Source organism: Camelus ferus, unplaced genomic scaffold (assembly GCF_009834535.1).
Source record: "Camelus ferus isolate YT-003-E unplaced genomic scaffold, BCGSAC_Cfer_1.0 contig2929, whole genome shotgun sequence".
NCBI lineage: Eukaryota > Metazoa > Chordata > Mammalia > Artiodactyla > Camelidae > Camelus > Camelus ferus.
The window spans coordinates 1-15,171 of NW_022588384.1; the positions used below are offsets into that span (position 1 = coordinate 1).

The 15,171-nt window shown below is 35.4% G+C and overlaps 1 long non-coding RNA gene across 1 annotated transcript; it reads left to right on the forward strand.

Moving 5' to 3' along the window:
- The first annotated feature begins 7,286 nt into the window (after positions 1-7,286).
- LOC116662511 lies at positions 7,287-14,570 on the forward strand. The gene is made up of 3 exons (XR_004318473.1): positions 7,287-7,412; positions 8,091-8,093; positions 14,560-14,570. It is a non-coding gene; the product is annotated as an uncharacterized LOC116662511 (long non-coding RNA).
- Positions 14,571-15,171: the final 601 nt, after the last annotated feature.

Below are 15,171 nucleotides of genomic sequence, written 5' to 3' on the forward strand. Positions count from 1 at the left end.
CTTAAAATATTTACTCAGATTTCACAGCGTTTTCATAACTCCAGTTTCGAAACTGAGGCAGATTTATCAGTAAAACTCTCCTGGAGAGTGTTCTAACCAATAGATATGTAATATACATAGCTTCCCTCACCGAGAAAGACCGTGTTCCGAACAGGCTACATACATCAAGGATTTGAGAAACATTTTTAATGAGTTATGTACATGTGTATTACAGATCTTTCATCCACCTTACAAGGCATATTGACACATAGAAACATTAACTCTGAGTTCGCAGCTTTTCCCTAATAGCAGTTTCGAAAATCAGGCAGTTTTCAAAGGAAATAAATGTTGGAGCATGTTCTACCCAATAGATACGTAAATTACATAGATTCCTCCGCTGTGAAATTACATGTACCGAACAATCCACATGCAGAAAAGTTTCGACAAAAATAAACTATAGAGATGTTTGCATGAGGATGAAAAGACTTTCATCACAATACAAGGCATATTGATGTTTAGAAGCATTTTCTCTTATTTCACAGAGATTTCCAAATGCCAGTTTCGAAACTGATGCAGATTTCACGGCAAAAAACTCTTGGAGCAGGTTCTAACCTATAGACATGTAATAAACATGGATTCGATCACCGTGAAATTCCGTGTTCTGAACTCACTACATGTATCTCGGATTCGACAAATATTCACTACATAGTTGTTAGCATGTGGATTAGAGCACTTTCATCCACCATACAAGGCTTACTGACACTTTGAAAAATTTTCTTAGATTTCACAGTTTAGTTTTAACGCCAGTTTAGAAAATGAGGCAGATTAGGCGGAAAAATGTTCTTGGAGCGAGTTATACACAAAAGATATGTAATTTACCTAGTTTTACTCACCGTGACATTCCGTGTTCTGAACACGTAACATGCATCACGGATTCGACAAACATTCACTACAGAGTTGGTAGCATAATTATTATGGAACATTCATCCACCATAAATGCCATATTGACAGTTTGAAGCACTTTCCCATATTTCAAAATATTTTCCTAATGCCAGTTTTGAAAATGAGGCAGATTCGCCAAATATTCTCGTGGAGCAAGAGCTTCCCAATAGAAATGTAATTTACCTACTTTCCCTCACACTGACATTCCAATTTCCGAACACACTACATACTTCATGGATTGACAAAACATACTTAAGAGTTGTGAACATTTGTTTATGAACTTTCATCTCCGACAATGTATATTTACACATAGCAAAGTTATCTGATTTAGTAGATTTACTCCTAATCTCGTTTCTAAATCATTCAGTTTTCCACAGAGATAACCTCTTGGAGCGAGTTCTATATCCAATAGAAATGCAATTTACATAGAACCCATCAGCGTGAAATTCCGTGTTCCAAATACCTACACGCGTGACGGATTCGACCAATATCACTACCGAATTTGTTAGCATAAAAATTTACCCTAACATTCATCCACCATAAATGCCATATTGACACTTTGAAGCACTTTCCCATATTTCAAAAGATTTTCCTAATGCCAGTTTTGAAAATGAGGCAGATTCACAATAGATTCTCGTGGAGCAAGTACTTCCCAATAGAAATGTAATTTACATAGTTTCCTCACAGTGACATTCCAATTCCCGAACACGCTACATACTTCTGGATTTGACAAACATTTTTAATGACTTATGTACATGTGTATTACAGAACTTTCATCCACCATACAAGGCATATATAAACCTAGAAACATTAACTCTTAATTTGAAGCTTTTTCCAAATGCCAGTTTCGAAAATCATGCTGTTTTCTCCAGAAAAAATTTTTGGAGCGAGTTCTACCAAATAGACATGAAATTTACATAGATTCCATCTCCGGAAATTTCCGTCATACGATCACGCTACATGCATAGGCTTTCTACAATTAGTCACATCAGGTTTGTTTGCATGTGGCTTTATGAACTTCCATCACAATACAAGGCATATTGTCAGTTTCAATCATTTTCTCTGATTTTGAAGGAATTTCCAAATGCCAGTTTCGAAAATGAGGCAGATTTCGCAGAAAAAACTCTTGGATTGAGTTCTAACCAAGAGACATGTATTTTACCTAGATTCGCTCACCGTGATATTCTGTGTTCCGAACACTCTTCATGTATCTCGGATTCGACAAATATTCTCTACAGAGTTGTTAGTATGCGGATTGCCGAACTTTCATCCACCATACAAGGCATATTTACACCTACAATTGATTAATCTGAGTTCGCAGCTTATTCCTAACGCCAGTTTCAAAAATCAGGCTGTTATCTCAGGAAAACCTCTTGGAGCGATTTCTAACCTAGGGAAATGTAATTTACATAAATTTCCTCACTGTGACATTCCGTGTTCCAATCATTCTACATGCATAACGGATTCGACAAATATTCACTACAGATTTGTTAGCATGTGGATTACCGAACTTTCATCACAAAATCATTGAGTATTGATTCTTAGAAGTATTTTCTCAGATTTTGCAGCGTTTTCCAAGCGCCAGTTTAAAAATGAAGCAGTTTTCACAGAAAAATTCTCTTGAAGTGAGTTCTACCGAATCGACAAGTAGTTAGATTGTTTCAATCAACGTGAAATTCCACAGTTCCGAAACATGGTACATGCATCACGGATTAGAAAAAGATTCTTTAATATGTTGTGAAAATATGGATTACTGTACTTTCTTCCAACATAAAGGCATCTTTACACCTACAAATATTTTCTCTCATTTCGCAGCTTTATCCAAACATCCCATTCGAGAATCAAGCAATTTTCGCTGAAATATTCTATTCTAGCTAGTTCTACCCAATAGAATTCTAATTTACATAGTTCCATTACCGTGAAATTCTGTTTTTCGAACGCGCTACATGAATCACGGTTTGAAAAATATTTACTACACTCTTGTTAAAATGTGGATTACCGCACTTTCATCCACCAATCAAGTCATATTGACACTTAGAAGCATTTTCTCATATTTCGAAGATTTTTCCTAATGCCAGATTTGAAAATGAGGCAGATTTTGCAGAAAAATGCTCTTGGAGTGAGTTCTACCCAATAGACAGGTAATTTACATAGATGTGCTCATCATGACATTTTGTGTTCCGAACACATTTCATGTATCTCGGATTCGACAAATATTCACTACAGAGATGTTAGCATTTGGATTACCAATCTTACATCCACCATACAAGGCATATTTACACCTACAAGTATTTACTCTCATTTCGCAGTTTTATCCAAACGTCAAATTCGAAAATCATGCAATTTGCGCATAAAAATTCTATTCAAGCTAGTTCTACCCAATAGAATTTTAATTTACATAGTTTCATTACCGTGAATTTCCGTGTTCCAAGCACGCTAAATAATTCACGGATTCGAAAAGTATTCCCTTCATAGTTGGTTACGTGGATTACCGAACTTAAATTCCCCATTCAAGGCATATTCACACTTAGAAGCATTTTCTCAGATTTCTCAGGTTTTTCCTAAAGCCAGTTTGGAAAATGATGCTGATTTCACAGAAAATGTTCTTGGAGCCCGTTCTACCCAAAAGATTTGTAATTTAAGTATTTCACTCACCGTGATATTTTGTGTTCTGAACAATTTAAATGCATCAAGGATTCGACAATCATTCTTTAATGAGTGTGAGCATGTGGATTATCAAATTTTCATCCACCTTACAAGACATGTTTTCACCTAGAAACATTTACTCACATTTCGCAGAATTTTCCTAACGTCAGTTTCGAAAATCAGGCAGTTTTCCCAGAAAAATCCTCTTGTTGCATGTTCCATCCAATAGACATCTCATTTTCACAGATACCATCACCGTAACATTCCGTGTTCCTAAAAAAAGTTTCATGCACCAAGGATTCAACAAATATTCACTGCTGAGTTGATAGCATGTGAATTACCGATCTTTAATAACCATTGAGACATATTGTCACCTTAAAGCATTTACTCTGATTTCACAGCGTTTTCATAACACCAGTTTCGAAACTGAGGCAGATATTTCAGTAAAACTCTCCTGGAGAGGGTTCTAACCAATAGATATGTAATATACATAGCTTCCCTCACCGAGAAAGACCGTGTTCCGAACAGGCTACATACATCAAGGATTTGAGAAACATTTTTAATGAGTTATGTACATGTGTATTACAGATCTTTCATCCACCATACAAGGCATATTGACACATAGAAACATTAACTCTGAGTTCGCAGCTTTTCCCTAATAGCAGTTTCGAAAATCAGGCAGTTTCCAAAGGAAATAAATGTTGGAGCATGTTCTACCCAATAGATACGTAAATTACATAGAATCCTCCGCTGTGAAATTACATGTACCGAAGAAACCACATGCAGAAAAGATTCGACAAAAATAAACTATAGAGATGTTTGCATGAGGATGACAGGACTTTCATCACAATACAAGGCATATTGATGTTTAGAAGCATTTTCTCTGATTTCACAGAGATTTCCAAATGCCAGTTTCAATACTGAGGCAGATTTCACGGCAAAAACCTCTTGGAGCAAGTTCTAACCTATAGAAATGTAATAAACATGGATTCGATCACCGTGAAATTCCGTGTTCTGAACACACTACATGTATCTCGGATTCGACAAATATTCACTACATAGTTGTTAGCATGTGGATTACAGCACTTTCATCCACCATACAAGGCTTACTTTCACTTTGAAGAATTTTCTCAGATTTCACAGGTTAGTTTTAACGCTATTTTAGAAAATGAGGCAGATTTGGTGGAAAAAATTTCTTGGAGCGAGTTATACACAAAACATATGTAATTTATCTAGTTTTACTCACCGTGACATTCCGTATTCTGAACAGGTTACATGCATCTCGGATTCGACAAACATTCACTACAGAGTTGGTAGCATAATGATTACGGAACATTCATCCACCATAAATGCCATATTGACAGTTTGAAGCACTTTCCAATATTTCAAAATATTTTCCTAATGCCAGTTTTGAAAATGAGGCAGATTCGCCAAATATTCTCGTGGAGCAAGAGCTTCCAAATAGAAATGTAATTTACATAGTTTCCCTCACACTGACATTCCAATTTCCGAACACGCTACATACTTCACGGATTTGACAAACATAATTTAATGAGTTGTGAACATTTGTATTATCGAACTTTCATCTTCCTTACATTGTATATTTATACATAGAAAGTTTTATTCTGATTTAGTAGATTTCTCCTAATCTCAGTTTCTAAAATCATGCAGTTTTCACAGAGAATACCTCTTGGTGCGAGTTCTATCAAATTGACATGCAATTTACATAGAACACATCAGCGTGAAATTCCGTGTTCAAAATTACCTACACGCATGACGGTTTCGACAAATATTCACTATAGAATTTGTAGCATAAGAATTACCTAACATTCATCCACCATAAATGCCATATTGACACTTTGAAGCACTTTCCCATATTTCAAAAGATTTTCCTAATGCCAGTTTTGAAAATGAGGCAGATTCACAAAAAATTCTCGTGGAGCAAGTACTTCCCAATAGAAATATAATTTACATAGTTTTCCTCACAGTGACATTCCAATTCCCGAACAAGCTACATACTTCTCGAATTTGACAAACATTTTTAATGAGTTATGTACATGTGTATTACAGATCTTTCATCCACCATACAAGGCATATTTAAACCTAGAAACTTTAACTCTGAATTTGCAGCCTTTTCCTAATGCCAGTTTCGAAAATCATGCTGTTTTCCCCTGAAAAAATTTTTGGAGCGTGTTCGACCCAATAGACATGAAATTTACATAGATTCCATCTCCGGATATTTCCGTCATACGATCACGCTACATGCTTAGGCTTTCTACAATTATTCACATCAGGTTTGTTTGCATGTGTCTTTATGAACTTCCATCACAATACAAGGCATATTGTCAGTTTCAAGCATTTTCTCTGATTTTGAAGGAATTTCCAAATGCCAGTTTCGAAAATGAGGCAGATTTCGCAGAAAAAATCTCTTGCATTGAGTTCTAACAAAGAGACATATATTTTAAATAGATTCGCTCACTGTGATATTCTGTGTTCCGAACACTCTTCATGTATCTCAGTTTCGACAAATATTCTCTACAGAGTTGTTAGTATGCGGATTGCCGAACTTTCATCCACCATTCAAGGCATATTTACACCTACAATTGATTAATTTGAGTTCGCAGCTTATTCCTAACGCCAGTTTCAAAAATCAGGCTGTTATCTCAGGAAAAACATCTTGGAGCGATTTCTAACCTATGGAAAGTTAATTTACATAAATTTCCTCACTGTGACCTTCCGTGTTCAGAACATTCTACATGCAAAACGGATTCGACAAATATTCACTACAGATTTGTTAGCATGTTGATTACCGAACTTTCATCACAAAACTTTGAATATTGATACTTAGTAGTATTTTCCAAGATTTTGCAGCATTTTCCAAGCACCAGTTTCAAAAATTAAGCAGTTTTACAGAAAAATTCTCTTGAAGTGAGTTCTACCGAATAGACAAGTAGTTTACATTTTTTCAATCACCGTGAATTTCCAAGTTCCGAACATGGTACATGCATCACGGATTAGAAAAAAGATTCTTTAACATGTTGTGAAAATGTGGATTACCGAACTTTCTTCCAAAATAAAGGCATCTTTACACCTACAAATATTTTCTCTCATTTCGCAGCTTTATCCAAACTTCACATTCGAGAATCAAGCAGTTTTCGCCGAAAAATTCTATTCTAGCTAGTTCTACCCAATAGAATTCTAATTTACATAGTTTCATTACCGTGAAATTCTGTTTTCCGAACGTGCTAAATAAGTCACGGATTCGAAAAGTATTCCCTTCATAGTTGGTTACGTGGATTACTGGACTTAAATTCCCCATTCAATGCATATTCACACTTAGAAGCTTTTTCTCAGATTTCTCAGGTTTTCCTAACGCCAGTTTGGAAAATGAGGCTGATTTCAAAGAAAATGTTCTTGGAGCCTGTTCTACCCAAAAGATATGTAATTTAACGAGTACACTCACCGTGACATTCCGTGTTCTGGACAAGTTACATGCATCAAGGTTTCGACAATCATTCTTTAATGAGTGTGAGCATGTGGATTATCTAATTTTCATCCACATTATAAGACATGTTTTCACCTAGAAACTTTTACACACATTTCACAGAATTTTCCTAACGTCAGATTTGAAAATCAGGCAGTTTTCCCAGAAAAATACTCTTTTTGCATGTTTCATCCAATAGACATCTCATTTTCATAGATACCATCACCGTAACATTCCGTGATCCTAAAAAACTGTTGATGCACCAAGGATTCAACAAATATTCACTGCTGAGTTGTTAGCATGTGAATTACCTATCTTTAATTATCCATTGAATACATATTGTCACCTTTAAACATTTACTGTGATTTCACAGCGTTTTCATAACACCAGTTTCGAAACTGAGGCAGATTTTTCAGTAAAACTCCCCTGGAGAGGGTTCTAACCAATAGATATGTAATATACATAGCTTCCCTCACTGAGAAAGACCGTGTTTCTGAACAGGCTACATACATCAAGGATTAGAGAAACATTTTTGATGAGTTATGTACATGTGTATTACAGAACTTTCATCCACAATACAAGGCATATTGATACATAGAAACATTATCTCTGAGTTCGCAGCTTTTTCCTAATAGCAGTTTCGAAAATCAGGCAGTTTTCAAAGGAAAAAACTGTTGGAGCGTGTTCTACCCAATAGGTACGTAAATTACATAGATTCCCACGCTGTGAAATTAAGTGTGCCGAACACACCACATGCAGAAAAGATTCGACAAAATAAACTATAGAGTTGTTTGCATGAGGATGACATGACTTTCATCACAATACAAGGCATATTGATGCTTAGAAGCTTTTTCTCTGATTTCACAGAGCTTTCAAAACGCCAGTTTCGAACTGAGGCAGATTTCACTGCAAAACCTCTTTTAGCAGTTTCTAACCTATAGACATGTAATTTACATGGATTCGCTCACCGTGAAATTCCGTGTTCTGAACATGCTACATGCATCTCGGATTCGACAAATATTCACTACATAGTTGTTAGCATGTGGATTACAGCACTTTCATCCACCATACAAGGCTTACTGACTCTTTGAAAAACTTTCTCAGATTTCACAGGCTAGTTTTAACGCCAGTTTAGAAAATGAGGCAGATTTGGAAAAAAAATGCTCTTGGAGCGAGTTATACACAAAAGATATGTAATTTACCTAATTTTACTCACCGTGATATTCCGTGTTCTGAAAAGGTTCCATGTATCACGGATTCAACATTCACTACAGAGTTGGTAGCATAACGATTACCGAACTTTCATCCACCATTAATGCCATTTTGACAGTTTGAAGCACTTTCCCATATTTCAAAATATTTTCCTAATTCCAGTTTTTAAAATGAGGCAGATTCGCAATATATCCTCGTGGAGCAAGTAATTAACAATAGAAATGTAATTTACATATTTTCCCTCACTGTGACATTCCAATTTCTGAACACGCTATATAATTCACGGATTTGACAAACATACTTTAATGAGTTGTGAACATTTGTATTTTCGAACTTTCATCTTCCTTAAAATGTATATTTATACATAGAAAGTTTTATTCTGATTTAGTAGATTTCTCCTAATCTCAGTTTCTAAAATCATGCAGTTTTCACAGAGAAAATCTCTTGGAGCGAGTCCTATCCAATAGACATTGAATTTACATAGAACCATCAGCGTGAAATTCCATGTTCCAAAATAACTACACGCATGACGGATTCGACAATTATTCACTACACAATTGGTAGCATAAGAATTACCTAACATTCATCCACCATAAATGCCATATTGACACTTTGAAACAATTTCCCATATTTCAAAATATTTTCCTAATGCCAGTTTTGAAAATGAGGCAGATTCACAAAAAATTCTCGTGGAGCAATTACTTCCCAATAGAAATATAATTTACATAGTTTGCCTCACTGTGACATTCCAATTCCCGAACATTCTATATAATTCTCGGATTAGACAAACATTTTTAATGAGTTATGTACATGTGTATTACAGAACTTTCATCCACCATAAAAGCCATATTTAATCCTAGAAATATTAAATCTGAATTTGCAGCCTTTTCCAAATGCCATTTTCGAAAATCATGCTGTTTTCTCCAGAAAAAATTTTTGGCGCGAGTTCTACCCAATAGACATGAAATTTACATAGATTCCATCTCCGGAAATTTCCTTCATAAGATCACGCTACATGCATAGGCTTTCTAGAATGAGTCACATCTGGTTTGTTTGCATGTGGCTTTATGAACTTCCATAACAATAAAAGGCATATTGTCAGTTTGAAGCATTTTCTCTGATTTTGAAGGAATTTCCAAATGCCAGTTTCGAAAATGAGGCAGATTTCGCAGAAAAATCTCTTGGATTGAGTTCTAACAAAGAGACATGTATTTTACCTAGATTGCCTCACCGTGATATTCTGTGTTCCGAAAACTCTTCATGTATCTCGGATTCGACAAATATTCTCTACAGAGTTGCTAGTATGTGGATTGCCGAAATTTCATCCACCATACAAGGCATATTTACACCTAAAATTGATTAATCTCCGTTCGCAGCTTATTCCTAACGCGTTTGAAAAATCAGGCTGTTATCTCAGGAAAAATCTCTTGGAGCGATTTCTAATCTAGTTAAATGTAATTTACATAAATTTCAACGCCATCACATTCCGTGATCCGAAAAATCTACATACATAACGGATTCGACAAATATTCACTACAGATTTGTTAGCATGTGTATTACCGAACTTTCATAACAAAACATTGAATATTGATACTTAGAAGTATTTTCTCAGATTTTGCAGCATTTTCCAAGCGCCAGCTTCAAAAATGAAGCAGTTTTCACAGAGAAATTATATTGAAGTGAGTTCTACCATATCGACAAGTAGTTTACATTTTTTCAATCACCGTGAAATTCCACGTTCCGAACATGGTACATGCATCACGGATTACAATAAAGATTCTTTAACATGTTGTAAAATTGTGTATTACAGAACTTTCATCCAACATAAAGGCATCTTTACACCTACAAATATTTTCTCTCATTTCGCAGCTTGTCCAACATCACATTCGAGAATCAAGCAATTTTCTCAGAAAAATTTTATTCTAGCTAATTCTAACCCAATAGAATTCTAATTAACATAGTTTCATTACCGTGAATTTCTGTTTTCCGAACGCGCTAAATAAGTCACGGATTCGAAAAGTATTCCCTTCATAGTTGGTTACGTGGATTACCGTAATTTAATTCCCCATTCAAGGCATCTTCACTCTTAGAAGCATTTCTCCGATTTCTCAGGTTTTCTAATGCCATTTTGGAAAATGATGCTGATTTCAAAGAAAATGTTCTTGGAGCCAGTTCTACCCAAAGATATGTAATTTAAGTAGTACACTCACCGTGACATTCCGTGTTCCGAACATTCTACATGAATAAAGGATTCGCCAAATATTCACTACAGAATTGTTAGCATGTGGATTACTGAACTTTCATCACAAAACATTATATATTGATACTTAGAAGTATTTTCTCAGATTTTGCTGCGTTTTCCAAGCGCCAGTTTCAAAAATGAAGCAGTTTTCACAGAAAAATTCTCTTGAAGTGAGTTCTACCGAATCGACAAGTAGTTTACATTGTTTCAATCAACGTGAAATTCCACATTCCGAACATGGTACATACATCACAGAATAAAAAAAGATTGTTTAATATGTTGTGAAAATGTGGATTACTGAACTTTCTTCCAAAATAAAGGCATCTTTACACCTACAAATATTTTCTCTCATTTCGCAGCTTTATCCAAACATCACATTCGAGAATCAAGCAATTTTCGCTGAAATATTCTATTCTACCTAGTTCTACCCAATAGAATTCTAATTTACATAGTTCCATTACCGTGAAATTCTGTTTTTCGAACGCGCTACATGAATCACGGTTTGAAAAATATTTACTATACTCTTGTTAACGTGTGGATTACCGGACTTTCATCCACCAATCAAGTCATATTGACACTTAGAAGCATTTTCTCATATTTCGAAGATTTTTCCTAACGCCAGATTTGAAAATGAGGCAGATTTTGCAGAAAAATGCTCTTGGAGCGAGTTCTACCAATAGACAGGTAATTTACATAGATGTGCTCATCATGACATTTTGCGTTCCGAACACATTTCATGTATCTCGGATTCGACAAATATTCACTACAGAGATGTTAGCATTTGGATTACTAATCTTACATCCACCATACCAGGCATATTTACACCTACAAGTTTTTACTCTCATTTAGCAGTATTATCCAAACGTCAAATTCGAAAATCATGCAATTTGCACAGAAAAATTCTCTTCAAGCTAGATCTACCCAATAGAATTTTAATTTAGATAGTTTCATTACCGTGAATTTCCGTGTTCCAAACACGCTAAATAAGTCACGGATTCGAAAAGTATTCCCTTCATAGTTGGTTACATGGATTACCGGACTTAAATTCCCCATTCAAGGCATATTCACACTTAGAAGCATTTTCTCTGATTTCTCAGGATTTTCCTAACGCCAGTTTGGAAAATCAGGCTGATTTCACAGAAAATGTTCTTGGAGCCAGTTCTACCCAAAAGATATGTAATTTAAGTAGTTCAATCACAGTGACATTCCGTGTCCTGAAAATGTTACATGCATCAAGGTTTCGACAATCATTCTTTAATGAGTGTGAGCATGTGGATTATCAAATTTTCATCCACCTTACAAGACATGTTTTCACCTAGAAACATTTACTCACATTTCGCAGAATTTTCCTAACGTCAGTTTTGAAAATCAGGCAGTTTTCCCAGAAAAATCCTCTTGTTGCATGTTCCATCCAATAGACATCTCATTTTCACAGATACCATCACCGCAACATTCCGTGTTCCTAAAAAAAGTTTCATGCACCAAGGATTCAACAAATATTCACTGCTGAGTTGATAGCATGTGAATTACCGATCTTTAATTATCCATTGAATACATATTGTCACCTTTAAAATATTTAATGTCGATTTCACAGCGTTTTCATAACACCAAGTTTCGTAACTGAGGCAGATTTTCAGTAAAACTCTCCTGGAGAGGGTTCTAACCAATAGATATGTAATATACATAGCTTCCCTCACTGAGAAAGACCGTGTTCCGAACAGGCTACATACATCAAGGATTTAGAGAAACATTTTTGATGAGTTATGTACATGTGTATTACAGATCTTATCATCCACCATACAAGGCATATTGACACATAGAAACATTAACTCTGAGTTCGCAGCTTTTTCCTAATAGCAGTTTCGAAAATCAGGCAGTTTTCAAAGGAAATAAACTTTTGGAGCGTGTTTCTACCCAATAGATACGTAAATTACATAGATTCCCACGCTGTGAAATTACAGTGTACCGAACACACCACATGCAGAAATGATTCGACAAAAATAAACTATAGAGTTGTTTGCATGAGGATGACAGGACTTTCATCACAATACAAGGCATATTGATGCTTAGAAGCTTTTTCTCTAATTTCACAGAGCTTTCAAAACGCCAGTTTCGAAACTGAGGTTAGATTTCACGGCAAAAACCTCTTGGAGCAGTTTCTAACCTATAGACATTTAATAAACATGGATTCGATCACCATGAAATTCCGTGTTCTGAACACACTACATGTATCTCGGATTCGACAAATATTCACTACAGAGTTGTTAGCATGTGTATTAGAGCACTTTCATCCACCACACAAGGCTTACTGACACTTTGAAGAATTTTATCAGATTTCACAGGTTAGTTTTAACGCCAGTTTAGAAAATGAGGCAGTGTTGGCGGAAAAATGTTCTTGGAGCGAGTTATACACAAAAGATATGTAATTTACCTAGTTTTACTCACCGTGACATTCCGTGTTCTGAACACGTAACATGCATCACGGATTTGACAAACATACTTTAATGAGTTGTGAACATTTGTATTATCGAACTTTCATCTTCCTTACAATGTATATTTATACATAGAAACTTTTATTCTGATTTAGTAGATTTCTCCTAATCTCAGTTTCTAAAATCATGCAGTTTTCACAGAGAAAACCTCTTGGAGCGAGTTCTCTCCAATAGACATGCAATTTACGTAGAATTCATCAGCGTGAAATTCCGTGTTCCAAAATACCTACACGCATGACGAATTCGACAAATATTCACTACAGAATTGGTAGCATAAGAATTACCTAACATTCATCCACCATAAATGCCATATTGACACTTTGAAGCACTTTCCCATATTTCAAAAGATTTTCCTAATGCCAGTTTTGAAAATGAGGCAGATTTGCCAAATATTCTCGTGGAGCAAGAGCTTCCCAATAGAAATGTAATTTACCTACTTTCCCTCACACTGACATTCCAATTTCCGAACACACTACATACTTCACGGATTTGACAAACATACTTTAATGAGTTGTGAACATTTGTATTATCGAACTTTCATCTTCCTGACAATGTATATTTATACATAGAAAGTTTTATTCTGATTTAGTAGATTTCTCCTAATCTCAGTTTCTAAAATCATGCAGTTTTCACAGAGAAAACCTCTTGGAGCGAGTTCTCTCCAATAGACATGCAATTTACGTAGAACCCATCAGCGTGAAATTCCGTGTTCCAAAATACCTACACGCATGACGGATTCGAAAAATATTCACTACAGAATTGGTAGCATAAGAATTACCTAACATTCACCCACCATAAATGCCATATTGACACTTGAAGCACTTTCCCATATTTCACAAGGTTTTCCTAATGCCAGTTTTGAATATGAGGCAGATTCACAAAAATTCTCGTGCAGCAAGTACTTCCCTATAGAAATGTAATTTACATAGTTTCCCTCACAGTGGACATTCCAATTCCCGAAAACGCTACATACTCTCGGATTTGACAAACATTTTTAATGAGATATGTACATGGTATTACAGAAATTTATCCACCATACAAGGGCATATTTAAACGTAGAAAATTAACTCTGAATTTGCAGCCTTTTCCAAATGCCAGTTTTGAAAGTTATGCTCTTTTCTCCAGAAAAAATTTGAAGCGAGTTCTACCCAATAGACATGAAATTTACATAGAATACATCTCCGGATATTTCCGTCAGACGATCACACTACATGCATAGGCTTTCTACAATTATTCACATCAGGTTTGTTTGCATGTGGCTTTATGAACTTCCATCACAATACAAGGCATATTGACAGTTTGAAGCATTTTCTCTGATTTTGAAGATATTTCCAAATGCCAGTTTCAAAAATGAGGCAGATTTCGCAGAGAAAACCTCTTGGAGTGAGTTCTACCCAAGAGAAATGTATTTTACATAGATTCGCTCACTGTGATATTCTGTGTTCCGAACACTCTTCATGTATCTCGGATTCGACAAATATTCACTACAGAGTTGTTAGCATGTGGATTACCAAACTTTCATCACAAACATTGAATATTGATACTAAGAAGTATTTTCTCAGATTTTGCAGCGTTTTCCAAGCGCCAGTTTTCAAAAATGAAGCAGTTTTCACAGAAAATTTCTCTTGAAGTGAGTTCTACCAAATAGACAAGTAGTTTACATTGTTTCAATCACCGTGAAATTCCACGTCCCGAACATGATACATACATCACGGATTAGAAATAAGATTCTTTAATATGTTGTGAAAATGTGGATTACCGTACTTTCTTCCAACATAAAGGCATCTTTACACCTACAAATATTTCTCTCATTTCGCATCTTTATCCAAACATCACATTCGAGAATCAAGCAATTTTCGCTGAAATATTCTATTCTAGCTAGTTCTACCCAATAGAATTCTAATTTACATAGTTTCATTACCGTGATATTCTGTTTTCGAACGCGCTACATGTACGGTTTGAAAAATATTACTAAACACTTGTTAACATGTGGATTACCGGACTTTCATCTACCAATCAAGTCATATTGACACTTAGAAGCATTTTCTCATATTTCGAAGATTTTTCCTACGCTAGATATGAAAGTGAGGCAGATTTTGCAGAAAAATTCTCTTGGAGCGAGTTCTACCCAATAGACAGGTAATTTACATAGATGTGCTCATCATGACATTTTG